This window comes from Nycticebus coucang, chromosome 8 (genome assembly GCF_027406575.1).
Source record: "Nycticebus coucang isolate mNycCou1 chromosome 8, mNycCou1.pri, whole genome shotgun sequence".
NCBI lineage: Eukaryota > Metazoa > Chordata > Mammalia > Primates > Lorisidae > Nycticebus > Nycticebus coucang.
This window is the reverse complement of record NC_069787.1, coordinates 74,465,665-74,493,005: the sequence shown is the minus strand read 5'-3', so window position 1 is coordinate 74,493,005 and position 27,341 is coordinate 74,465,665. Positions and strand designations below refer to the sequence as shown.

At 39.0% G+C, this 27,341-nt stretch overlaps 1 long non-coding RNA gene across 1 annotated transcript in view; it reads left to right on the top strand.

Moving 5' to 3' along the window:
• Positions 1-1,032: 1,032 nt before the first annotated feature.
• The window catches only part of LOC128592240 (uncharacterized), a 150,601-nt gene continuing 124,292 nt past the window's right edge, over positions 1,033-27,341 (top strand). The window contains exon 1 of the long non-coding RNA XR_008381812.1: positions 1,033-1,089. This is a non-coding gene — a long non-coding RNA (uncharacterized LOC128592240). The remainder of the gene's footprint in view (positions 1,090-27,341) is intronic.

The window sequence follows — 27,341 nt, the reverse complement described above, 5'->3', positions numbered from 1 at the left end:
TATCTGCTAACATGTTCATTTTTTACTGCCTCAATAGAATTTAAGCTCTCTGAGGACAAGTACTTTCTCTTATTCAGCTACATGTCCTAACCTTGAATACAGGGCTTAGCATTTAAACAAGCACTCAGGAAATGCTGTTTGAATGATGGAATGAATGAAAAGTAGTTTTCCAGGCGGCACCTGTAGCTCAGTGAGCAGGGCGCCGGCCCCATATACCGAGGGTGGCGGGTTCAAACCCAGCGCTGGCCGAACTGCAACCAAAAAACGGCTGGGCGTTGTGGCGGGCGCCTGTAGTCCCAGCTGCTTGGGAGGCTGAGGCAAGAGAATTGTGTAAGCCCAAGAGCTAGAGGTTGCTGTGAGTCCTGTGATGTCATGGCACTCTACCAAGGGCGGTAAAGTGAGACTCTGGCTCTACCAAAAAAAAAAAAAGTAGTTTTCCATGGGATTTCACATGTTGGATCTCATTTGGAACATGAAATGTGGTTGGAGGGGAAATATGTATTATTCTCTGATTCACTGGCCCTTCCTTAGGTGTGATCTCAAATCTTGCTCTTTCATGAGCAGATAATGAGTGATTCCATGGGAAGACACTATCTGTGATATTTCTGGACCTCTATAACCTCTGACATCAGGGCAGGAAGAAGTTTCAAAAACCAATGGTTACATGCAGAGAAAGACAGCTCTGAAACAGCAGTACATCTTTCTGGCATAGAACTTGGCTGAGTCACTTGAGTGGCTCCATCTCTGTGCACAGGAAGGAGCACTGGGCTCAAAATCAGATGTGAGCTCAAGTCCTATCCTTGACCCCTGGGCCTGCTTTCTCATCTGTGAAATACAAAAGATAACAAAAAGAACTAATCATTTTTTTTGAGTGATAACTATGTTCCAAGCCCTATGTAAACATTTGCATGTATGACTTTGTTTAGTTCTTACATAATCCCCCCTGATGTCAGTGCTATTGCTACATTCCTCTCCACCCCACCCCATTTTCTAGATAAAGATACTGAAACACAGGAGGGATTTGGTAATTGTGGTAACTGTAGAAGGCACACACGTAAGCCAGTGACAGAGCTGGGATTGAGGCCTCATGTAAGTTTGAACTTTCAATTCATGTTCTTAACAGTTGTTTAATATGTGGTTTTACCCCTCCATGTGGTTGGGAGAACAAAATGAAGTCACCATCCTCTTGGCATTGTCAATAACACGTATAACAATTTCACCATTAGACTCAGGAAGTTTCAAGGTCACAAATGTGTCCGAATTTACCTTTGTGTTTCTGGTATCTAGTGCAGAGCCTGGTTCATAAAAAGCGTTTAAAAATCTATCTATCTATCTCTTTTTCCTCACTCTTTTCCTTGCTTTCTTTCTCTTCTGGTGACAGAAATTGCATTTGCCACAGCCCACAGGGTCATGACAAAGGCATTCCTGGGGAAGGAGTGAGAAGCAGAGCAGGGCTTGGTACACTTCCCAACTGTCCCGTTCAACCTGCTGATAATCCCCACTGCAGCTCTGCCTCCTGTAAATCCAGTGTTGCTAAGAACTTTGTGTGATTTCCACGGCAGGTTAGGGTAAATGCTATGTTTACAACACAGTGGTAAGTAGGCAGTAGATACAATCTAAAATTCTAGGAAGTATTATTAGCTTTGCCTGAAGCATAGCGCTTGGATTCATTAACTTTACAAAGTACAAGAACAAACCCCTGCTCACACAATGTATTAAAATTTACCCATGTTAATTTCATGTAAGGGGAAAAGGGGTTTGTGACTCCAGGACCAAGAGGTAGGGATTCAACAAATACCATCAGGGGAAAAATACCATAGGGGGAATAATACCACAGGATGTACAAGTTTTAGAAAAAAAAAAAAATATTATTTAGTGCCATCTACTGTTGAAATTACAGGGGAAAACATTAAGTTCTTACTTACTTGGTTCTGTATTAGAGCCTTAGGAAAAATGTGAACAGCTATCCTCAGCTATATGTTTGTTATTTATTCTGGTTTCAAGTTTATAATCTGTGTTACATGTAATTTCTCTTTGAATCTTTTTATTTATATGGATAGTAAATAACAAGTGGGAGTCAACATACTGGGGAGAATGAATAATTCTTGGGGGCTAGAGAACTGCCACTCAATTTGCAGATAGAAGCAGATACAATTTCAGGAGCATGAAATGGAATGCTCTCCACTAGTGGATTGGACAGTCAGGAGCAAGATTGAGGAGCAAAAACCAAACCTCGAAATTCCCTCATTAACTGGTAATCGGAATCAGATTGTATAGAAGCACACTGGCAAGAAAACAGGCTGATACAACAAATGAAAAATAAGTTTCAGGAGTTTTGAATTGTTTACCTTGTCCTCTGCCCTTTAACTGACCTTGACTCAAGAGGCAGTTTGGGATACTTAGAGCTGATCTTCTTAAGCCAGTGGTTCTCAACCTTCCTAATGCCACAGCCCTTTAATACAGTTATTGTGGGTCGTGACCCATAAGTTGAGAACTGCTGAGGGCCTAAGCAAATAGGACTTTCACTGCAGTTAAAGGAAGATGAGTACTAGGAAGGAAAAGGACAGACAAACCAGCTGCTTTTTTTTTTTTTGTAGTTTTTGGCTGGGGCCGGGTTTTGAACCCACCACCTCTGGTATATGGGGCCGGTGCCCTACTCCTTTGAGCCACAGGCACCATCCACTATCTGCTTTTTTACTAGTTTTATTTCTTGATCTATAAATAGCCATTACTTGGGAAATCAAAATGGAAGCACTCTGTTCTGAAAAGGTAGCAACTGTAGGAAGAAGTGCACAGATTTACATTTTTATGAAAGGATTTGCACGTGTACTTTGAAATTCTTTTTTTTTTCAATTCTAAATACTTTAGTTTTCTTTTAATTAATTTTTTATTGTTCAATCATAGCTGTGTACATTTGTGCAATCAAGGGGTACAATGTGCTGGTTTCATTTACAATCTGAAATATTCTCGTCACACTGTTCAATGTAGCCTTCATGACATTTTCTTAGTTATTGTATGTAGACATTTGTATTCTGCATTAAGTAGGTTTCGCCTATACCCATTCTAAGATGCACCGTAGGTGTGGCCCCACCCATTACCATCCTTCCACCCTGACTTCCACCCTCCTCTGCCCTTCCTTGGCCCATTCCCCATATTCTTGTGCTATAGTTGGGTTATAGCCTTCATATGAAAGCTATAAATTAGCTTCATAGTAGGGCTGAGTACATTGGATACATTTTCTTCCATTCTTGAGATACTTTGCTAAGAAGAATATGTTCCAGCTCCATCCATGTAAGCATGAAAGAGGTAAAGTCTCCATCTTTCTTTAAGGCTACATAATATTCCATGGTATATATGTAACAATTTGCTAGTCCATTCATGGGTTGATGGGCACTTGGGCTTCTTCCATGACCTAGCAATTATAAATTGGGCTGCAATAAACATTCTGGTACAGATGTCTTTGTTACACTGTGATTTTTGGTCTTCTGGATATATATCTAGTAAAGGAATTATAGGATCGAATGGTAGGTCTATTTTTAGATCTCTAAGTATTCTTCAAACACCCATCCAAAAGGAACGTATTAGTGTGCATTCCCACCAGCAGTGTAGAAGTGTGTCCTTTTCTCCACATCCACACCAACATCTCTGGTTTTGGGATTTTGTTATATGGGCTACTCTTACTGGAGTTAGGTGATATCTCAAAGTAGTTTTGATTTGCATTTCTCTGATGGTTAAGGATGATGAGCTTTTTTTCATGTGTCTGTAGATTGTGCATCTGTCTTCTTTAGAGAATTTTCTCTTCAAGTCCCTTGCCCACCCTGAGATGGGATCATGTGTTCTTTTCTTGCTAATACATTTGAGTTCTCTGTGGATTCTTGTTATTAAATCTTTATCGGAGGTATAACCTGCAAATATTTTCTCCCATTTTGAGGGCTGTCTGCTTGCTTTGCTTACTATGTTCTTGGCTGTGCAGAAGCTTTTCAGTTTGATCAGGTCCCAGTAGTGTATTTTTAATACTGCTTCAATTGCCTGGGAAGTCCTCCTCATAAAATTTTCACCCAGGCCGATTCTTCAAGAATTTTCCCTGCACTTTCTTCAAGTATTTTTATAGTTTCATGTCTTAAATTTAAATCTTTTATCCAGTGAGAGTCTATCTTAGTTAATGGTGAAAGATGTGGGTCCAGTTTCAATCTTCTACAGGTTGCCAGCCAGTTCACCCAGCACCATTTGTTAAATAGGGAATCTTTTCCCCCACTGAATGTTTTTAATTGGCTTGTCAAAGATCACATAATGGTAAGTAGCTGGATTCATCTCTTGGTTCTCTATTCTGTTCCAGGCATCTACTTCTCTGTTTTTGTGCCAGTACCATGCTGTTTTGATCACTATCGATTTTTAGTATAGTCTCAGGTCTGGTAGCGTGATTCCTCCTGCTTTATTTTTATTTCTGAGTAATGTCTTGGCTATTCAAGGTTTTTTCTGATTCTATATAAAACGAAGTATTATTTTTTCAAGATCTTTAAAATATGACAATGGAGCTTTAATAGGAATTGCATTAAAATTATATATTGCTTTGAGTAGTATAGACATTTTAACAATGTCAATTCTTCCCAGCCATGAGCATGGTATGTTTTTCTATTTGTTAACATCTTCAGCTATTTCTTTGCGTGTGTGTGTGTGTGTGTGTGTGTGTTCTCATAAAACTTTATGAATAAAAACAGGCCAGGTAGGGATAGACTCTTATGAAAGCACAGAACTGGGAGGGATCTCGGGGACCTGTGATTTCTAACCTTGGCTGCATTGTTTTTTTTTTTTTCTCTGTGCAAATTTTGTACTTTCTTTCCTTTTTTTTTTTCTTTGAGGTTTTTTATTTTTTTATTGTTGGGGATTCATTGAGGGTACAATAAGCCAGGTTACACTGATTGCAATTGTTAGGTAAAGTCCCTCTTGCAATCATGTCTTTTCCCCAGGAGGTGTGACACACACCAAGGCCCCACCCCTCCCCCTCCTTTCCTCTCGCTGCTTTTCCTCCCTCCACATGACCTTAATTGTCATTAATTGGCCTCATATCAAAATTGAGTACATAGGATTCATGCTTCTCCATTCTTGTGATGCTTTACTAAGAATAATGTCTTCCACTTCCATCCAGGTTAATACCAGGGATGTAAAGTCTCCATTTTTTTTAATAGCTGAATAGTATTCCATGGTATACATATACCACAGCTTGTTAATCCATTCCTGGGTTGGTGGGCATTTAGGGTGTTTCCACGTTATGGCAATTGTAAATTGAGCTGCAATAAACAGTCTAGTTCAAGTGCCCTTATGATAAAAGGATTTTTTTCCTTCTGGGTAGATGCCCAGTAATGGGATTACAGGATCAAATGGGAGGTCTAGCTTGAGTGCTTTGAGGTTTCTCCATACTTCCTTCCAGAAAGGTTGTACTAGTTTGCAGTCCCACCAGCAGTATAAAAGTGTTCCCTTCTCTCCACATCCACGCCAGCATCTGCAGTTTTGAGATTTTGTGATGTGGGCCATTTTCACTGGGGTTAGATGGTATCTCAGGGTGGTTTTGATTTGCATTTCTCTAATATATAGGGATGATAAACATTTTTTCATATGTTTGTTAGCCATTCCTCTGTCTTCTTTAGAGAGGGTTCTATTCATGTCTCTTGCCCATTGATATATGGGATTGTTGGCTTTTTTCATGTGGATTAATTTGAATTCTCTATAAATCCTAGTTATCAAGCTTTTGTCTGATTGAAAATATGCAAATATCCTTTCCCATTGTGTAGGTTGTCTCTTTGCTTTGGTTGTTGTCTCCTTGGCTGTACAGAAGCTTTTCAGTTTAATGAAGTCCCATTTGTTTATTTTTGTTGTTGTTGTTAATTGCCATGGCAGTCTTCTTCATGAAGTCTTTCCCCAGGCCAATATCTTCTAGTGTTTTTCCTATGCTTTCTTCGAGAATTTTTATTGTTTCATGCCTTAAATTTAAGTCCTTTATCCATCTTGAATCAACTTTTGTGAGTGGGGAAAGGTGTGGGTCCAGTTTCAGTTTTTTACGTGTGGATATCCAGTTCTCCCAACACCATTTATTGAATAGTGAGTCTTTCCCCCCAGGTATGTTCTTGTTTGGTTTATCAAAGATTAGGTGTTTGTAAGATGTTAGTTTCATTTCTTGGTTTTCTATGCGATTCCAAGTGTCTATGTCTCTATTTTTGTGCCAGTACCATGCTGTCTTGACCACTACGGCTTTGTAGTAAAATCTGCTATGCTGATGCCCCCAGCTTTATTTTTATTACTAAGAACTGCCTTAGCTATATGGGTTTTTTTCTGGTTCCATACAGAATGCAGAATAATTTTTTCCAAATCTTAAAAGTATGATGTTGGTATTTTGATAGGAATGGCATTGAATAGGCCAATGGTTTATCTATTTTACTAATTTTTTCAAAAAACCAACTCCTTGTTTCATTAATTTTATGAATGATTCTTTTGTTTTCAATTTCATTGATCTCTGATTTGATTTTGGAGATTTATTTTCTTCTACTGACATTAGGCTTAGATTGTTCTTCTTTTTCTAACTCCATAAGATGGCTTGTGAGTTTGTTGATGAGCTCTCTTTCTGTTTTTCGAATGTAGGCATCTAAGGCGATAAATTTTCCTCTCAAAACTGATTTTTTAGTATCCCACAGGTTATGGTAGCTTGTGTCTTCATTGCTGTTATGCTCGAGGAAGTTAATGATTTCCTGTTTTATTTCTTCCTGCACCCATCTATTATTCAACAGAAGATTGTTTAATTTCCGTGTCTTTGTGTGGGGTTGAGCGTTTTTGTTAGAGTTGAGTTCCACCCTTAGTGCCTTATGGTCTGAGAAGATACAAGGTAAAATTTCAATTCTTTTGATTCTGTTGATATTTGTTTTGTGTCCCAGGATCTAATCAATTTTGGAGAATGTTCCATGAGGTGATGAGAAGAATGTGTATTATTTATCTTTGGGATGGAGTGTTCTATATGCGTCTATCAAGCACAGTTGTTCTAGGGTCTCATTTAAATCTCTTATATCTTTGTTTAATTTCTGTTTAGAGGATCTGTCCATCTCTGTAAGAGGAGTGTTAAAGTCCCCTGTCATTATGGTATTATCGGATGTCATATTGCTCAGACTGAGTAAGGTCTGTTTCAAGACTCTGGGAGCATTTAAATTGGGTGCATAAATATTTAGAATTGAAATGTCTTCTTGTTGTATTTTTCCCCTGACCAATATAAAGTGACCATCTTTGTCTTTTTTGACTTTAGTTGCTTTAAATCCACATGTATCTGAAAATAAGATTGCAACTCCTCTTTTCTTCTGAATTCCATTTGCCTGAGAAATTGTTTTCCAACCCTTGACTCAGAGCTTTAATTTGTCTTTTGAAGCCAGGTGTGTTTCTTGCAGACAGCAAATGGATGGCCTGTGTTTTTTAATCCAGTCAGCCAATCTGTGTCTCTTCAGTGGGGAATTCAAGCAATTAACATTTATTGAGATAATTGATAAGTGTGGTAGTGTCCTATTCATCTTATTTTGTGAGAGTCCATTGTTTAGTTTTATCTTTTGCATCAGTGTGGAGGTTAGGTTCTGTCCTTTAATTTCTGAGTTCTTACTTTGCTGCTGATCCATTGTGATGGTCAGTGTGTATAAAAGGTTGAAGTATTTCCTGTAGAGCTGGTCTTGTTGTGGCGAATTTCCTCAATGTTTGTATATCCGTAAATGATTTGATTTCTCCATCAATTTTAAAGCTTAGCTTAGCAGGGTACAGAATTCTGGGCTGGAAATTGTTCTGTTTAAGTAGATTAAAGGTAGATGACCATTGTCTTCTTGCTTGGAAAGTTTCATTAGAGAAGTCTGCGGTCACTCTGATGGATTTGCCCCTGTAGGTCAACTGGCACTTACTTCTGGCAGCTTGCAGGATCTTTTCCTTTGTCTTGACTTTGGACAGGTTCATCACAATGTGTCTTTAAGAAGCTAGGTTAGAGTTGAGGCGACCTGGGGTCTGATATCCCTCTGAAAGCAGTGTGTCAGAATCTTTGGTGATATTTGGGAAATTTTCTTTTATAATATTCTCCAGTATGGCTTCCATTCCTCTGGGGCATTCTTCTTTGCCTTCTAGGATTCCTATAACTCATATGTTGGAATGCTTCATAAAGTCCCATAATTCTGATGGTGAACGTTCCGCTTTCTCTCTCTTCTTTTTTGCCACTTTTAGTATCTAAATTATCTCAAGGAGTTTGTCTTCTACCTCTGAAATTCTTTCTTCTGCATGGTCTGACCTGTTGCTGATACTTTCCATTGCATCTTTAAGTTCCCTAATTGTCTGCTTCAGTTCCTTCAGCTCTGCTATATCCTTTTTATATTCTTCGTATCGTTCATCTCTTATTTGATTCTGTTTTTGGATTCCCTTTTGGTCATTTTCCACTTTATTAGCAGTTTCCTTCATTGTTTCCATCATTTCCTTCATTGTCTTCATCATGTGTATTCTAAATTCCCTTTCTGTCATTCCTAACATTTCTTTATTGGTGGAATCCTCTGCAGTAGGTACCTCATGATTGTTCTGCATTGGTTCTTCATGTTGCCTGGAGTTTTCTGCTGATTCTTCCTCATGAGTGATTTCTTTTATCTGTTTCCTTGCCCTAATTTTCCTTTCACTTCCTCTTGCTCTTTAAGTTCCCGTGCCTGTGGACTAAGGTTTCGATGAGTCTTTTTGGTATAGGGCCAGAAGGATGAGAAGGTTGAAAAGCAAGAAGGGATGAAAGAAAGAAGGAAAGAACAAAAAGAAAATAGAGAAAAGAGAGGGCGTGGGTAAAAGGAATATTGACAAAAAGAAGAGAGGCACAGAAGGAGGGAGACAGAGCAATATAGGTATTTTGACACAACCTTAAAAAACCCCAACCACTGGGCGGCGCCTGTGGCTCAGTGAGTAGGGCGCCAGCCCCATATGCCGAGGGTGGCGGGTTCGGACCCAGCCCCGGCCAAACTGCAACAAAAAAATAGCCGGGCGTTGTGGCGGGCGCCTGTAGTCCCAGCTACTCGGGAGGCTGAGGCAAGAGAATCGCGTAAGCCCAGGAGTTGGAGGTTGCTGTGAGCTGTGTGATGCCACGGCACTCTACCGAGGGCGGTACAGTGAGACTCTGTCTCTACCAAAAAAAAAAAAAAAAAAAACCCAACCACTGTGGGTGCCCGGTTAGGTGGTTCCCTTGAGGTCAGCAACTCTTTGCTACCCTGATTAGACACAGTACCCCTCCTCCACCAAGTAGAGAGGAAAGACAAAAATGCCATAAATCAAACCAAAACAAGCAAACAGATAACTTTATGGGATAAAATTGGGTGAAAAAACAAATAATAGGGGTAGAAACACTAGCAAAAATGAAGTTCTAGTTATTGAAAAAGGCAGCAATGGGAAATTGTATTTATAGTGGAAAACGAGAAAGAAAAGAAAAAATCTGTATGGAAAAGGTTGAAATTAAAAAACAAAACAACAACAACATTAAAATAAATGAAAAACAAAACAAAACAAAAAACAACCAAAAACAAAGCAGTATATATATCTTGTTGAATATTGTCTGGGCAACAGGTGGTCTTCTGGGGTATGAGATGTTAATTACAGTGCTGATACAACTGGAGGCCTCCACTGATTTCTCAGTCCCCACAGAGTAGACACACTGAGTCTCTCTTCAACCCTCTTAAAAGGCACTTTAAGGTTCTAAACTTGCTAAGCAGAAGCTTTCCCAGGAAAGTGCTTGTCGCTGGAATCACTGGTGAAGTGATTATCCACTTACCCACTATGCCAAAACTGGTCTCTGCCCCTGAGGGTTAGGGCTGTAAGGCGGCTCAGACCCCACCTTTAGGCTGCTCAGTCACTAGGTTACTATTTCCCGCCCAATCCTTTCTCTATAACCCCTAGGGTGGACCTTGCAGGGGTAGTTCTATCACAAGGGCTCCCTGAGGCCCACAGCCAAACACTATTAGCACTGTCCATCTGGCTCAGCAGCTCAGTCTGGGGTCCCAGACAATGCCCAAAGTTCTCCGCACTTCAGCTCAAGCTCTCCCCAAAGCAGTGCAACTGAGTGCCAAGTCCAAAAACACCAAAATAGTTCACAGGTAAGGCCTTTCTGGTTTGCAGTCTCGCTGCTTATAGCTGTCGGCGAGATTAGACCGATGGAACACATGCGATTACTTGCCAGTTTTCCACTGTTTTTGTCCTCCTCTTGGGGTCCAGAAGTCTCTTCCTGACTCCCTGTATCCTCAAAGGGATGATTATAGGCAGATCCCACCAGTCAGAGATGCCTGGAGTCTTATCTCCCCAGACTCATGATGCCCAAATGCAAGGAAGCTGTTACTTGGCCGCCATCTTCAGCTATTTCTTTTTTAAAGTTCTCTTTATAGAGATCTTTCACGTCCTTTGTTACATAAAGTCTGAAATATTTCATCTTCTTTGGCACTACTGTGAAAGGAATAGAGTCCTTGACTGTTTTTTTTCAGCTTGGCTATTGCTGGTATGTATAAAGGGTACAGATTTATGGGTGTTGATTTTGTAGCCTGAGACATTGCTGAATTCTTTGATCACTTCTCAAAGTTTTGTAGTAGAATCCGTAGTGTTTTCCAGATATACTATCATTATCTGTGAAGAGTAAGTTTGATCTCTTCTGATCCTATGTGGATACCCTTGATTGCCTTTTCTTCGCTAATAGCAATGGCTAAAACTTCCATTACAATGTTAAAGAGCAATTAAGACAATGGGCAACCTTGCCTGGTTCCCGATCTAAGTGTAAATGATTTCAATTTAACTCCATTCAATACGATATTGGCTGTGGGTTTGCTGTAGATGGCCTCTACTACTTTAAGAAATGTCCCTTTTATACCAATTTTCTTAAGTGTTCTGATCATGAAGTGCTGCTGGATATTATCAAAAGCTTTTTCTGCATCAATTGAAAGAATCATATGGTCCTTATTTTTTAGTTTGTTTATGTGCTGAATTACATTTATAGATTTATGTACATTGAACCAGCCTTGAGAGCCTGGGATAAATCCCACTTGGTAACAGTGTGTAATTTTTTTGATGTGCTGTTGTATTCTGTTTGTTAGGATCTTATTGAGTATTTTTTGCATCAATATTCATTAGTGATATTCGTCTATAATTTTCTTTTCTTGTTAGGTCTTTCCCTGATTTGGGGATCAAGGTGATGTTTGCTAGGTAGAATGTGTTGGGTAATATTCCTTCTTTTTCTATATTTTGGAAGAGGTTTAGTAATATAGGTACTAGTTCTTCTTTAAATGTTTGGTAGAATTCTGACTTAAAGCCATCTAGTTCTGGGCTTTTCTTTTTAGGGAGATTTTGTATAGTTGATGCTATTTCAGAACTTGATATAGGCCTGTTCAACATTTCCACTTCATTCTGGCTAAGTCTTGGTGGGTGGCCTATTTCCAGGTATTTGTCGATTTCTTTCAGATTTTCATATTTCTGAGAGTAGAAGTAGAGTTTCTTGTAGTATTTGTTAAGGATTTTTTGAATTTCTGAGGGGTCTGTTGTTATGTCATTGTTACCATTTCTGATTGATGAAATTAGAGATTTTACTCTTTTTTTCCTGGTTAGGTTGGCTAAAGGTTTATCTATTTTATTGATCTTTTCAAAAAACCAACTTTTGGATTTATTGATCTGTTCTTTAATTCTTTTTTTTCAATTTCATTTAATTCTGCTCTGGTTTTGGTCATTTCTTTTCTTCTGCTGGGTTTGGGGTTGGAGTGTTCTTCCTTCTCCAGTTGCTTGAGATGTCTCATTAAGTTATTAACTTCATCTCTTTCTGTTTTCTGGAGGAAGGCTTGCAGTGCTATAAATTTCCCTCTTAGGACTGCCCTTGCAGTATCCCAGAGGTTCTGATAATTCGTGTCTTCATTGTTGTTTTGTTCCAAAAATTTGGTGATTTCCTTCTTAATTTCATCTATGATCCATCTATCCTTCAGCATAAGGTTGTTTAGCTTCCATGTTTTTGTATAGTTATGCAGGTTCCTGTTGTTATTGAGTTCAATGTTTATTACATGATGGTCTGAGAAGATGCAAGGAATAATTTCTATTTTTTTAAATTTGCTGAGTTTAGATTTGTGGCCTAGGATGTTGTCGATTTTGGAGTATGTTCCATGGGCTGATGAGAAGAATGCGTATTCAGTTTTGTTGGGAAGAAATGTTTTGTAGATGTTTGTTAAGTCCAGATGTTGAATAGTTAAGTTTAAATCTAAAATTTCTTTGCTTAGCTTCTTTTTGGAGGATCTATCCAAAACTGCTAAAGGGGTGTTAAAATCTGCAACTACTATGAAATTGGAGGAAATCAAGTTGCTCATGTCTGTTAGAGTTTCTTTTATAAATTGAGGTGCATTCTGGTTGGGTGCGTAAATATTAATAATTGAAATCTCATCATAGGGAGTATTAACTTTGTCAAATATGAAGTGTCCATCCTTTTCTTCCTTATTTCGGTTGGTTTAAAGCATATTGCATCTGCGAATAGTATTGCAATGCCTGCTTTTTCTGCTTTCCATTTGCCTGGAGTATAGATGACTATCCCTTCACCTTGAGTCTATATTTGTTTTTTAATGTCAGATGCAATTCTTGTATGCAGCAGATATCTGGCTTGAGCTTTTGTATCCAGTCAGCCAACTTGTGCCTCTTTAGAGGACAATTTAAACCATTCATATTAATTGAGAATATTGATAAGCCTTTTGAGAGTCCGGTGGACATTTTTAATCCTTTTGCGGCTGTGTAAGTTGGAATTTGATCAAAATTTTCTGGGTGGATTTACTTTTGTGTGGAGGATTATGCTGGTCTTTATGGATGATAGGTCTGACAATATCCTGGAGAGCTGGCTTAGTTATGGCAAATTTCTTCAACATGTGAATGTCATTAAAGTATTATTTTCTCCATCAGAAAAGAAACTCAGTTTAGCTGGGTACAGGTTCCTGGGTTGAAAGTTATTTCATTTTAGGAGATTAAAAGTCGATGACCATGCTCTTCTAGCTTGAAAAGTTGCAGCAGAGAGATCTGCATTTATTCTAATATTCTTCCCCTTGTAGGTAATGGTTTTCTTTCATCTGGCTGCTTTCAGAATTTTCTCCTTCATATTAACTTTAGTGCAATTGATTATGATGTGTCTGGGGGGGTGTCTTATTCAGGTTGAGTCATGCTGGAATTCTGAAAGAGTCAGCTATCTGAAATTCAGAATCTCTTGGCATGTCTGGAAATTTCTCCTTCATAATCTCATGTACAAGAGACTCTGTGCCTTGTGAAGCCACTTCATCACTTTCGGGGATCCCTATAAGACGAATATTGGTTTTCTTTGAATTATCCCAGTTCTCTCCGAGACAGTGATCTCTTTTTGCCCTGCATTTCTCTTCCTCTCTGACAGTTTGGGAGCATTTGAAAGCTTTGTGTTCAATGTCAGAAATCCTTTCTTCTTCTTGCTCCATTCTGTTACTGAGGGATTCTACTGTGTTTCTCAGATCTTTGAAGGCTGAAACTTCTTGTTTCAATGTGTCAAAATCTTTGGTCATTTGGTCTTTGAATTTGTTGAATTCTTGAGACGTCTTTTGGGTTACTGCTTGGACTTCTAATTCAATCTTTTTTCTATCCAGATTCTGAATTCAATTTCCGACATCTCAGCTATTTGTTTGTGCATGGGATCTTGTGCTGTGTCTGCCCATTCTTCCCTAGGGGAGTTGATCTAGTCTGATTATTCATATTGCCAGAGTTTTTCCTTTGATTTCATCTCTTGATTGTTTTTCACCGTTGCCTCTGGCCATCCTCAGAGTTGGGGTGGTGTCTCTCCTAGATTAGACCCCAGGGGATCCTCTATTGTTGCTGGATCTTTGTAGGCAATGACCCTGTTTAGCTCTTCTGTGGCTGCCCCAGCCAGGGAGTTCTGGTTTTGGGAGCAGCTCCGGAGTGTGACACCCCCAGATCCAGCAACAGGGCAGGGGGTGGTGCACATGGTTCTGGGAGTGCCTGGCGCCCAGTGACTTTGGCACAGAGGGCCCAAGGCTCCAGCAGTCTCTTTCCAGGAGAAGGGTTCCATGCAGAGGCATGGATTGCTCTGGAGGGCATGGACTACCAGAGTCCCTGGACAGACGAGCGAGCATTGTGGAGGCAGGGAGGGTACAGGAGGGAGGACTTGGGTGTGTGTGGCTCCCGGAGTTCCTGGTCAGGGTGTGCGGAGGCCCAGCCAGCGGGGTAGTCGGTCCCAGCCCAGCTTTTACTGGGGTCCGGGTGGGTGCAGCTCTCCTAGAGGTCTGGGAGGGTCGCAGTGCAGCTCTTCCAGAGGTCCGGGAGGGTGCTGATCACAGGTTCGGCGCAGCTCTTCAGCTATTAAGAAAATGGAGACTTTACATTCTTCATATTAACCTGGATGGAAATGGAAGACATTATTCTTAGTAAAGCATCACAAGAATGGAGAAGCATGAATTCTATGTACTCAATTTTGATATGAGGACAATTAATGACAATTAAGGTCATTGGGGGGAAGGAAAAGCAGAGAGAGGGAAGGATGGAAAGGGGTTGGGCCTTGGTGTGTGCCACACCTTCTGGGGGCAAGACATGATTGCAAGAGGGACTTTACCTAACAAATGTAATCAGTGTAAAATGGCTTATTGTACCCTCAATGAATCCCCAACAATAAAAAAAAAAAAATTCTTTAAACTTTACAAATCCAGTGGTGGTACCTGTGGCTCAAAGGAGTAGGGTGCCAGCCCCATATGCTGGAGGTGGCAGGTTCAAACCCAGCCCAGCCCCGGCCAAAAACTGCCCAAAACAAAGGATAAAAAAAATAAACTTTACAAATTCATATGGAGCAGGCTTACCCATGCATGGCACTTGGTAGAGAATTGTAGGGCTGGATGAACACCCAGAGATTACCTAGAACATTTCCTTAATTTAATATCTGAGGTAAGGAAGACTCCAGAGAGAAAAAAGAAACTGCTCGATGTCACATTCTCATCCCACAGCAGGATTATGACTTGAGCCCAGTTTACTTTGTTCCTTATCTTCCTCAAGTTCTTATTTTCTTTTTCTTTCTTTCTTTCTTTTTTTTTTTCGAAATAGAGTCTCACTTGGTCACCTTTGGTAGAGTGATGTGGCATCATAGCTCACAGCAACTTTTTACTCTTGGGCTTAAGAGATCCCCTTGCCTCAACCTCTCAAGTATCTGGGACTACATGTGCCTGCCACAATGCCTGGCTATTTTTAGAGATGAGGTCTCACTCTGGCTCAAGCTGGTGTCAAATCTGTGAGCTCAGGTGATCCACCCACCTCAGCCTCTCAAGTGCTGTGATTACAGGTGTGAGCCACCACACCTGGCCCTCAAGTTTTCATTTTCTGTGATCACCATCACTGATTTTCAATTCTTCACCTCATGTAAGGTCACTCAACTAGCATATTGCAAGGTATATTTTTTGACTGAATGTACCAGTCTTTCTAACACCATCACTTTTTGTACTGGATTTTTAAAATCATAGTAAATAAGAAAATGTAGGACGTTAAATTCAAAGTGTGCCTTGGTGCCTTTTTGCTTCTAGACTCTATGCTACAACATGGCATCCCAATTTCTGGTCTTAGAATGAAAAGATTTCATAAAAATAATGAATTTCAAGGTGATCCACAGGAAGACTCTCAAGTCATTCTGCTGAAGGAACTGATTTTTTTCAGAGTTGTCTCTTTTGTTCTGAAAGGAAACAGCTTGGATACAGTCTCACTGGAAATGAGGCCCATATTAATTATGAGTTATAACCAATCTATACATAGGAACAACAAAGCCGGATTTTGACATGATTATTAATTACCCCAAAGCTATTTTTTAGTACTTGACATTATTACTATTCTACAGTCACTGTAAGAAATCGAAGAAAAACTAATTCCCTTCAAAATATACTGAGAAAGAAATATACTGAGAAAGTGTTGTTTTAAAATATCTTCCAATGCTGAAAGGTAATAGTGGTATGTTATTCTAAAATCACATCTAGGATTTCTCTCTGGCATTTTTTCTTAATTGTTCATTTAGTAGCAACAACTAGAATTCTAAAAGAAAAAAAGAAAAAAAAAAAAAAAACAGCCCAGAGAGATTCCTGGGGAAAAAGAAACAGAAAGTTGAAAAGTTGATTCTGAAAATGGAGGTTCTTTTGTATTGCAAAAGAGGGCATAATTTGTGGTACCAAACATTTTCTTATAGTTCACGTGACTTGAGTGCACTGTAGACAGTGACGACCATACCACAAGGACCATAAGATCCTCACCAAGGAGGGAAGATTCGGTTAAAATAGCATATGAATTGAATTTGAGGATAACATACTTTTCCTGTTATAGAAAGGAATGTGAGGTGACTTGTAGTACATAAGGGCATCAGATGAGGAGTAGAAGTCAAAGCTCACGTAGAAAACTCTTTACGAACAAGCTACCTGTCTGGGCGTTCTTAGGACAGCCTGTCCCCCCTTGACCCTTTCAAGAGAGTTTCTGATTCTTCTTGTAGGTAAATGATACTTATTGCTCATGCCAGTATTTAGGAGATTTCTTTCCTCCCCTCTTTTCCTCTTCATTTAAATTAAAATCTATACAGTGAAATGTATAGATAATAAGCATAAAATCTGACATAATATGTCATCATAGTATGTACATCCATTTGACTTACATTCCAATTATGGTATAGAAAATTTCCAGAAAATCCTCTTGCGCTTGCTTCTTCCTAAGAAGTAAATTGTGGTTTTAAAAAATTATTTATTTTCTCTGGTTATATAGAAACACTTTTGGGACCTCCTTTAGCAGATACCAGGGGTATAGAACTTGTGAAACCATGGTGCTTTCAGTAGCCTTGGCTGATTGAATATTTAATAAGTTTCTGGGTTGTAATTATTACTGATGATGTTAACTAAGTTCTGCAAATAAGAGGACATTGTCGTAGTGCCTTGGGCCTCAGTAGAAAACCTTTGGTTTACCTTTCTGTAGGGGCAATGGCATTGATATATATGGTCTCTAATACCAAGGGTGTTCCCCAGTTACAGGGCAGGAAATACGATGTGTTGTGAGCTGCCTTTCAATGGTATGAAATGACTCTCCTGCTGGTTAAGCAAATCCCCATAACTCTCAAAAGAGGGAACTTAATTTAAGGAAGAATAAGCACTGGGGAAATAAAGTTTCACATGGGCAACTAGGCAGAATTCCGTGTGTTTTAATAGCTGGCTCTTGAACAGTCTTCAGGCTGAATATATCATTCACACCACAGAGCAGCCTGGTCACATGCCAGCCATGCTGAAAGTCCGTCAACTGAGGTTTTGTTGAGAGGCTCCCAAATACTGATCTCTAGCAGAGCCTATGTTGACTCCATGGCAAGCCGATACTTAAAATGCTTAGTCTCTGGGGACCAAAGCAATATATAGGCAGCACCTACAGAGTTCCACTATCATCACCAGGGCTGTTAAAGCCTTGTTAGGGAGGAGAGGGAGAAAGTGAGAGAGAGAGAAATTGATTTATCCTGCTTGCTTAAATTAAAGACGCCTTTCCTATCCTAGGGCCTCCTGAGAAACATGAACTTTCTTTAACTGCAGTTACTGCCAGCAGCAAAAGTATCAGCAGGGGAGTTGTTTGGCTGAAACTGGGCTGAGGTGCTATAGTTCATTTTAGATTAATGGGCTTCTCTGGTTTCATTCCCAAAGTTCCCTGCCCTAGTCTTTCTAGTATGTTTCTGCCTACAGATATTGTCATTCATTTACCTAGGGCAGATTTTTTTTGAAGGGGTAAAAAATAAAAGATAAAAGGAGGATAATTTTCTTCCAGGAGACAGGTCTAATCAAAAATTTTTGGTATATTTATAGAAACACCTTGTGCGGCTTTAAGAGCACATTCATTATCCAGCCATTGAGGCTAAAAAGAAAATACTTAATCCCATTCAAGGAGCTTTTGAAGGATGTAGGTATGAAACTTTAAGAATATGTTTTTGACATTATTCATGACGTACCTTGGTGTAGGAATACATTTTGTACTGAGATCCTGTCTTTTCCAGCTGTAAATTTCTATGGAGATAAATAATATCAGGTTCAGTACAAGGTGTATAAGGTTAAAGTTATAGGATCGGCAATAATGGTGACCTCACACCCACATAAAATTTGCCATCAGTAAATCTTCTTTTTTTGACTGGGGCTGGGTTTGAACCCACCACCTTCAGCATATGGGGCCAGTGCCCTACTCCTTTGAGCTACAGGCACTGACCACCATCAGTAAATCTTATAATGCAATGTGATTTCTGCCTTTTTTGTTTTTTGTTTTTTTTTTTCAATGATGGAATAGCTCATACAGGCCAACCATTCTGCTTAGATATGTATAAGAGCTGGATAAAAACAAAAAGAAAACAACCCCAAACAAACAACAACAACAACAAATCTCACAGCTGTTTGAAGGCTTTGGAGCACAATTATAATTTTAGAGGAAAAATAAAACACATTGTGGTGATGCCCATATTCCCAGTTTTCTCCTTGAAGCACTTCCTAATTTGTACCAGGTGTGGGCTAAGAAGCCAAGCAGAAAGGTGAGAGCTCATGCATTCTGCAGTGTCACCAGCTTGAGGAGACAAAGATTGGTCATCAGGGTTATGAAGTGAAGCAGAACTTGAGAGTTTAAGGTCTCACAGGAAAGGGACCAACAGAGAAGTGATTCCAAAGTTCTGCACAGGTTTTATCCTAAAAGCATTTGCAAAATCCTAAACTGCCTACGGCAAAAGCAGCACTGAAAGAGAGTGGCAGCTCGAAGCTAAGATGTTAAGCACAAGTTTTTAGCAGGCTCGTGATGCTGGCAAGACAGATTTGGAATTATAAGACACTTCAAAGGGGGACTCCTAGTAAGCATGCCAGGATCCCATATGAGAGGCCTGTGTGAGTATGTGCTGAGCATAAAGCAAAAACTAGAAATAGACCAGATCTCACGAAAACAGAAACTCTGGCTTGAATCTTGTCAATTTTTGATCAATTCTGGGTGGTCTGTTCTTAATTAACCTGCCTACCAGGAAAAATGAAATTTTCTATGAGGAAAATAACAATACCCAGAGCCTCTGTATAAGTTCATTCATAATGTCCAGCATTTATTCAACATTTCTGGATGTGTTAGAAAACAGAGCAAAATAGAAGCTAAGGGAGGGGGAAAAAACATTGACAGGGAGGTTCGTAGGAGATCTGTGTATCAAAATTATTAGTCATGAAATTTAAAATAATTGCAACATGTTTGAGAAATTATGTGAGAGAAAATGAAGCTCATCAGAAAACATTATATAAAAGAATCAAAATCCAATTCTAGAGTTCAAAAATTTAATAATGGAATTTAGAAATTAATATGTGAGTTTAAGAGCAGATTAGATACAGGAGAAGAAATGATTGGTAAATGGTGAAAAAAAGTCTATAAGGAATATCCTCACTAAAGCATGAAAAGAAAAATGTTAAAAATCACAGAAAAAAGCTCCTAGAATGAAGACAGCCGTAATAACAACATGATAAGAACAACAACAAGAAGATGAAATATATGGTGCTGGCTTTGGGATCAGGCAATTTGTGGGGACTTGAGGAAATTTTAGGTAAGACTGAAAAAGCAGGGCGGTGCCTGTGGCTCAGTGGGTAGGGCACCAGCCCCATATACCGAGAGTGGCGGGTTCAAACCCAGCCCCAGCCAAACTACAACAAAAAATAGCCGGGTGTTGTGGCGGGTGCCTGTAGTCCCAGCTACTCGGGAGGCTGAGGCAAGAGAATCGCCTAAGCCCAGGAGTTTGAGGTTGCTGTGAGCTGTGTGATGCCACAGTACTCTACTGAAAGCGATAAAGTGAGACTCTGTCTCTACAAAAAAAAAAAAAAAAAAAAAAAAAGACTGAAAAAGTAATGAGAAAGTTGTTGGAGACTGAAGAAAAGTCAGCCCATGTTGTATAGTGTCAAACTTCTGTCAACTCTCACCAATAATAATGTTGGACATAGGAAACGTACTTAATAAACTAATGGAACTAGTTTAGGACATTAACCGGCAGGGTGCTGAAAGTGTTACTTTCTTTTACCTGCATCTGATAAAATACAAGAAAAGAAAGATGAATTAAGGAAAAAACTATTGACTTTACCAGAAAAATTTGAGGAAATAATTTAAAATCTTAAATAATGAATGATATTTTGTAATTTAAATAACTGTGACTTTTTTCTCCAGACTGGATGGTGGTACCCACATATATTAGGGCATGTACCCAATAAAAAAGGTATCTAAATTTCAAGATCAAGGCAAGAGTGAAGCTGTCAGATTCCCTATGAAGATCTGAAAAGAAAATTTAAGGTGGGAGCATACTGAGCCTTTTCTCTCACTGAAAAGAGATTCCAGTAATTTTGCGTGTATGACTTGTAAATATTCTCTGCTAAATAAAAGAGTTTTTGAATATCTTAAGAATGTTATCTCACACACCCCAATAAAAACTGAAAGATATAAAGAGTACTATGTGTCTTAAAGAAATGTGTGGCTATGTTTAGTAAAGTGGTTTATCATTTGATAAACCTACAAAAACTTTAAGGGAACTTTACCTGCTTAGACTGATGGTTCTCTGAAAACATGTCTCTTGGCTCCCAACCTTCTATGAGCACTGAGTAAGCTGAAAAAACTACTCAGCTGCAAACATGAACAAATCTTAAGAAAAAACATGGATGACTCAGAGAGTAGAACTGACATTCCGGAGGACAGACCCCAGAGATATGGAGACTTATTTTGGTGAGTAGAATTAGGCCATAAGCAACCAGTATTCCTTGTTTTCAGAGAAGAGAAATTAGCAGCACATGTTTAGCTGAGTTGTTGAACTGCTTTGGACATGTAATTATTATGAGTTTCCCATTCTCCTACTTTTTAAAACAGAGTGTCTATTGTAGCTATTCTGTCCTCAGCTCTTCATTTTGTGTTGGGTGTTTGGAGGGTAAATACCTTATATTTTTTATTATTATTTTTAATGTCAACAGATGCAGGAGGTACAGGTGATTTCTTTTAACATGGATTAATTATGAAATGCTGAAGTCAGAGCTTTTAGTGTACCTGTCACCACAGTGGTATATATTATGCCAATAGGTAGATTTTTATCCCTTACCACTCTACCATTTTCCTCCCTTGTAGATTTCAACATCCTTTATACCACTTTATGACCACGTATACTCCTTATTTAGCTTCCACTTACAAGTAAGAACATGTGGAATTAGTTGTTTCACTCTTGAGATACCTTACTTAGGATAACGGTCTCCAGTTCTATCTAAGTGGTGCTAAAGACATTATTTCATTCCTTTTTATGACTGAGCAGTACTTCAAGGCAGATATATACTACATTTGCTTTATCCGCTCTTCTGTTAATGGGGACTTAGGCTAAATCCATATCTTTGCAAATGTGAATTGTATTCTGATAAACGTTCAGGTGATGCTTTTCTTTTCCCTTTCCCTTCCCTTCCCTTCCCTTCCCTTCCCTTCCCTTCCCTTCCCTTCCCTTCCCTTCCCTTCCTCTCTCTCCTCTCCTCTAACCTCCCCTCCCCACCCTCCCCTCTCCTCCCTTTCCCTCTCCCCTCCCCTCTTCTTCCCTCCCCTCTTCTTCCCTCCCCTCTTCTTCTCTCCCCTCCTCTCCCCTCCCCTCCCCTTCTCTCCCCTCCCCTCCTCTCCCCTCTTCTTCTCTCCCCTCTTCTTCTCTCCCCCCTTCTTCTCTCCCCTCTTCTTCCCTCCCCTCTTCTTCTCTCCCCTCCCCTCCTCTCCCCTCTTCTTCTCTCCCCTCTTCTTCTCTCCCCCTTCTTCTCTCCCCCTTCTTCTCTCCCCTCTTCTTCCCTCCCCCCTTCTTCCCTCCCCTCTTCTTCCCTCCCCTCTTCTTCTCTCCCCTCCTCTCCCCTCCCCTCCTCTCCCCTCTTCTTCTCTCCCCTCTTCTTCTCTCCCCCCTTCTTCTCTCCCCCCTTCTTCTCTCCCCTCTTCTTCCCTCCCCTCTTCTTCCCTCCCCTCTTCTTCTCTCCCCTCCTCTCCCCTCCCCTCCCCTCCTCTCCCCTCCCCTCCTCTCCCCTCCCTTCCTCTCCCCTCCTCTTCCCTCCCCTCTCTTCTCCCCTCTCCTATCCCTTCTCCTCTCTCCCACTTCTCTCCTCTTTTCTTTTCTATTTTTTTCCCCCAATAAAACAACTTTTTTTCCTTTGGGTAGATCCTGAGCAGTGGGGTTTCTAGATTGAATACTAAGTCTACTTTGAGTTCTTGGAGGGATCTCCATACTGTTTTCCATAGAAGCTGCACTAGTTTACAATGTATATGCATTTCATTTTTACAGAATCCAGGTCAAAGTCTGTTTTTTGATTTTTTGGTTGTGACCATTCTGACAGGGAAAGGTGGTATCTCACTATTTTAATTTTCATTTCCCTGGCAATTGGTGATATTGAGCATATTTTCATGTTCGTTGGCCATTTGTCTATCTTTGAAAAAAAAATCTGTTCATGTCTTTTGTTCACTTTTTGATGGGTTGTTTATTTCTTGCTGATTTCTTTGTAGATATATTAGTAGTACTAATATAATATATTAGTAGTAATATGTATGGTTAGTGAATATTGTCTCCCATTCTGTAGGTTGCCTTTTACTCCATTTTTGAGGATTTTTGTATCCATGTTCATGAGGGATATTGGTCTGTAATTTTCTTTTTGTTGTCTTTTCCTGCCTTTGGTATCAGGGTAATACTGGCTTTGGAGAATGCAGTAGGTAGGATTCCCTCCTTCTTAATGTGTGGAACAATTTCATTAGGACAGGTACCAGTTCTTTGTAAGTCTAGTAGAATTCAATTGTGAATCTGTCTGGTCCTGGGCTTATTTATGCTGAGAAATTTTTTATTACTGTTGTTACTGATCTGCACAGGATTTCTGCTTCTTCTTGATTTGGGTTTGGGAGGTGTGGTGTATTTCCAAAAATTTATCCGTTTCCTCTAGGTTCTCTAGTTTGTGTGCACAGAGGTGGTTTGCATAGTGGTCACAGATGATATTTATATTTCTGTGTTATCACTTACAATGTCTTCTTTTTCGTTTCTGGCAGAGCTTATATGAATCCTTTCTCTTCTATTTTTGATTAATCTAGCTAGGGGTCTATTGACTTTGTTTAGTTTTTCAAAGGATCATTTTTTTATTTTTCATTGATCCTTTGTATTGGTTTTTTGGGTTTTCTTTGGTTCTGCTCTGATTTTTGTTATTTCTTGTCTTTCCCTGGCCCTGGGTTTTGTTTGTTCTTATTTTTCTAGCTCCTTGAGGTGTGACATTAGGTTGTTAATGTATGATCTTTCTGTCTTTTTAATGCAGGTCTTTAGTGCTATAAACTTTGCTTAAGCACTACTTAGGCTATATACCTGAGATTTTGAAAGCTTGTGTTGCCTTTGTCACTCAATTTAAAAATATAATTGTGAGAGGGGTGGAGACAAGATGGCTGATTGAAGCCAGCTTTCCACAGAGGCTCCTGTCCAGAAGGAGAGTTAAAGGACAGAAATTTAGCAAGTAACCTGGTGGATTAGAGCTGTACCAAGAGAGAAGGTTGAAGAACACACAGCAACCCCACTGAGGCAAGCTGCGACCCCAAGGATACAAACAAAAGGTACAAAATCCATCACCAAGTGGACGGGAATCCCCTCCCCCATGAGAACGGCTCGGAGTGCCCCACAAACAAATAAGCAGAGTTCAGAGGTCTTCCCACTACACTCCATGATGTTCTTCTGCCAGGCATAAAACTGTATAAAACTGTATATATTCTCTTTTATCTGACATGGGAATACTTACTTCTGCTTGCTTTTTTTGTTCATTTGTGTGGAATATTTGTTTCCTCTCTTTTACCATAAGTCTATGAGAATCTTTGTGAGTTAAATGGGTTTCTTGTAGATAGCATATATTTGGGTTTAAAAAAAAAATTTTTTTTTTTTTTTTTTTTTTTTTTTGAGGCATAGTCTCACTATGTCGTCCTCGGTAGAGTGCCATGGTGTCACAGCTCATAGCAACCTCAAACTCTTGGGCTTAAGTGATTCTCTTGCCTCAGCCTCCCTAGTAGCTGGGACTATAGGCATCTGCCAAGACCCCCAGCTATTTTTTGTTACAGTTGTCATTGTTGTTTAGCTGGCCCGAGCTGGATTCGAACCTGTCAGCCTCGGTATATGTGGCTGGCACCATAACCACCATGATAAAGGCACTGAGCCAGGGTTTTAAAAAAATTATTTAGCCAATCTATATTTTTTATGTAGGGCATTCAAATCATTCACATTCAGTGATAGTATTGATATGTGAGTTGCTGTTTGGTCATCTCGTTGCCTGTTACCTCATTACTCTGTTTTCTCCCTTGTGTTAACATTTTATGAGGGTTGTGAATTTTAACTTTTGAGTGTTTTACACTTGTGGGTTTTGAGTGTTCTCTTTCATGTAAGCATTTGTTATAGGGCAGGTCTAGTAGTAACAAATTCCCTCAGTGTTTGCTTGTCTGGGAAAGACTATTTCTCCTTCATTTATGAAACATTTGCAGAATACGGAATTCTTAGCTGACTTTTATTCTGTTTAAGAAAACTAAAAATGGGAACTCAATTTCTTCTCGCTTGTAAAGTTTTAGCTTACTGGTTGACTACAATTTCATAAAACACCTTAAGCCCCAGGCACTCAGATAAATGTTCCCCACATATTTACCCTCTGAAATAGCAAATGTTCTTATTGTTGTTTTTTTTTTGAAGACAGACACTCACTCTATTGCCCAGGCTAGAGTGCAGTGGCATCAGCCTAGCTCACAGCAACCCTAAACTCCTGGGTTCAAGTGATCATACTGCCTCAGATCACCGAGTAGCTGAGACTATAGGCACCTGCCACCACACCCAGCTATTTTTTCTATTTTTAGTAGAGAGAGTCTCACTGTTGCTCAGGCTGTTCTTAAACTCCCGAGCTCAAACAATCTGTTTGCCTTGGCCTCTCAGAGTGTTAGGATGATTACAGGCAGGAGCCACCACACGTAACCAATGTTTATTGTTTTAAGCTATTAAATATTAAAGTAATCTGTTATGAAGTGAGCAATAACTAATATAACCTAATTTGCTATTATCTTATAGGTCTTAGAATATGCAATAAGATAAAAGATGCCATCATTTAATATCTAAAAAAATTACATTTATTATAATTTCAGGTTATGAGGTCAATATACAAAATCAATTGCATTATATTTATGTTGATATAGGCATAAATATGTATTAGCAATAAGTGATTCAGAAATAAAATGTAAAACTCCTCAAGAAGCCCTGATAATGAAGGAACATAAAGAATTAATTGATAAATTAGAGTTCATAAAAATTAAGAATTTTACTTACCAAAGGACATCATTAAAAGAGTGAAAGCTGGCTATAGATTAAAAAAATATATTTTAATACAAATATAAAAGAAATTTATGAAAAGAGGCTTAGCACCTTAGCTTAGAGGCTAGGGCGCCAGCCACATACACTGAAGTGGCAGGTTCGAACCCAGCCCAGGCCTGCCAAACAACAATGACAACTATAAGCAAAAAAATAGCCAGGTATTGTGGCAGATGCCTGTAGTCCCAGTTACTTGGGAGGCTGAGGCAATACAATTGCTTAAGTTCAAGAGTTAGAGGTTGCTCTACTGAAGGCGACAAAATGAGACTCTGTCTCAAAAAAAAAAAAGAAAAGAAATAAAATCAGGACAGTTCCCCCATTTAAAAATAGACAAAAGTCTTAAATAAGCACTTCACAAAAAGATATCCAAAAAGCAAATAAATATATAAAAATTGCTTAACGTTGTTAGTCACCAGAGAAATGCATATTAATACTCCTATGAGATACCATTGTATATCACAGAATGACTAAAATTAAAAAAAAACATGAAAATTGCAATACCAAATTATAGTGACAGTGTAGAAAATGTAATTTTCAAATATTACTAGTGAAAATCTAAATTGAGCTTGGTACATAACTTATACTTGTAATCTCATCATAGTTCAGAGGCTGAAATGAAAGGATCATTTTAGGCCAGAAAGTTTGAGACTGGTCTGGGGAATGTAGACAGAAACACTGCCTCCAAAAAAGAAAAAAGCCTGATGTGGTAGCCTGTGCCTATGGCTCCAATTACTTGGGAGGCTCAGAGTGCTTGAGTGCAGGAATTCAAGGCTGCAGTGAGCCATGTTCATGCCACTGTATTTCCGCCTCGGTGATTTTTTTAATTATATACATTAAAAAAAATGTATATAATATCACTGTTGGCAGTATCAAAATTCTACCATCTAGGATTTCCACTTTCATGTTTATACCCCAAGGAGAGAGTTACACATGTACATCAAAACACCTGTAAAAGAAATTTTGTAGCAGCATTATAAATAAGGGCCACAAACTGAAGCAGCCAGTGTTAGAATGGATAAATAAATTGTGAAATGTTCATTCAACAAAATCTTATATACTGAAGAAAATGAGTAATTACTGTTATAAAAAATGATGTGAATGAATTTCAAAATAATCATGTGGTTGAAAGAAATTACACATAATAGATTAATGAACTTTATTAATGTACATTATACTTCAGTAAAATGTTGACTTTTTTACCCTCATAATGTTTTCTTATAAGGAAAAATGCATTAAGGCAAAATTTTTCTTATTAAGATAAACATTTAAACCAAAAGGGGCAGGAAGCTCAGAATGCACAATGTTAAGTAGGTAAAGTGAAGAAAGTAATTAGGGATGCAACTCTGACAAAATTGGGCCTGCCTGCTTGCTGTACCTCCATGAGGCCAACATTACGGCTTCAGCCCATGATAGCTTTTCGGGAATGTTGGCCATCTTTGACACATTTATTAGTTTTTCAAAGAGAGTGAGACATGCACAATTATATGTAAAATATACTGAATTTATTTTTAACCACTTTACTGACATGTGATTGACATGTAAAAGCTATACATATTTAACACATACAATTGGATGAATTTGGGGATAAGTACACACTGGTGAAACTATCACCACCATCAAGACCATGAACGTGGCCCTCACCTCCCAAGGCTGCTTCTTGTCCCTTTATTATCATCATTGCTACTGCTGCTACTATTTGTGATATTAACATTTAGCATGATAAGATCTACCTTCTTAGCAACTTTAAATACACAATACAGTATTGCTGGCTATAGGCCCTATGCTATACAGTGGATCTCCAGAACTTCTTTTGTATAACGGAAACTTTGTATCATTTTACCATTGTTATCTCCCCACTTTTCTTTTCTGACAACTATTATTCTACTCTCTGCTTCTATAATGGACTATTTTAGATTCCACATATAAGTGA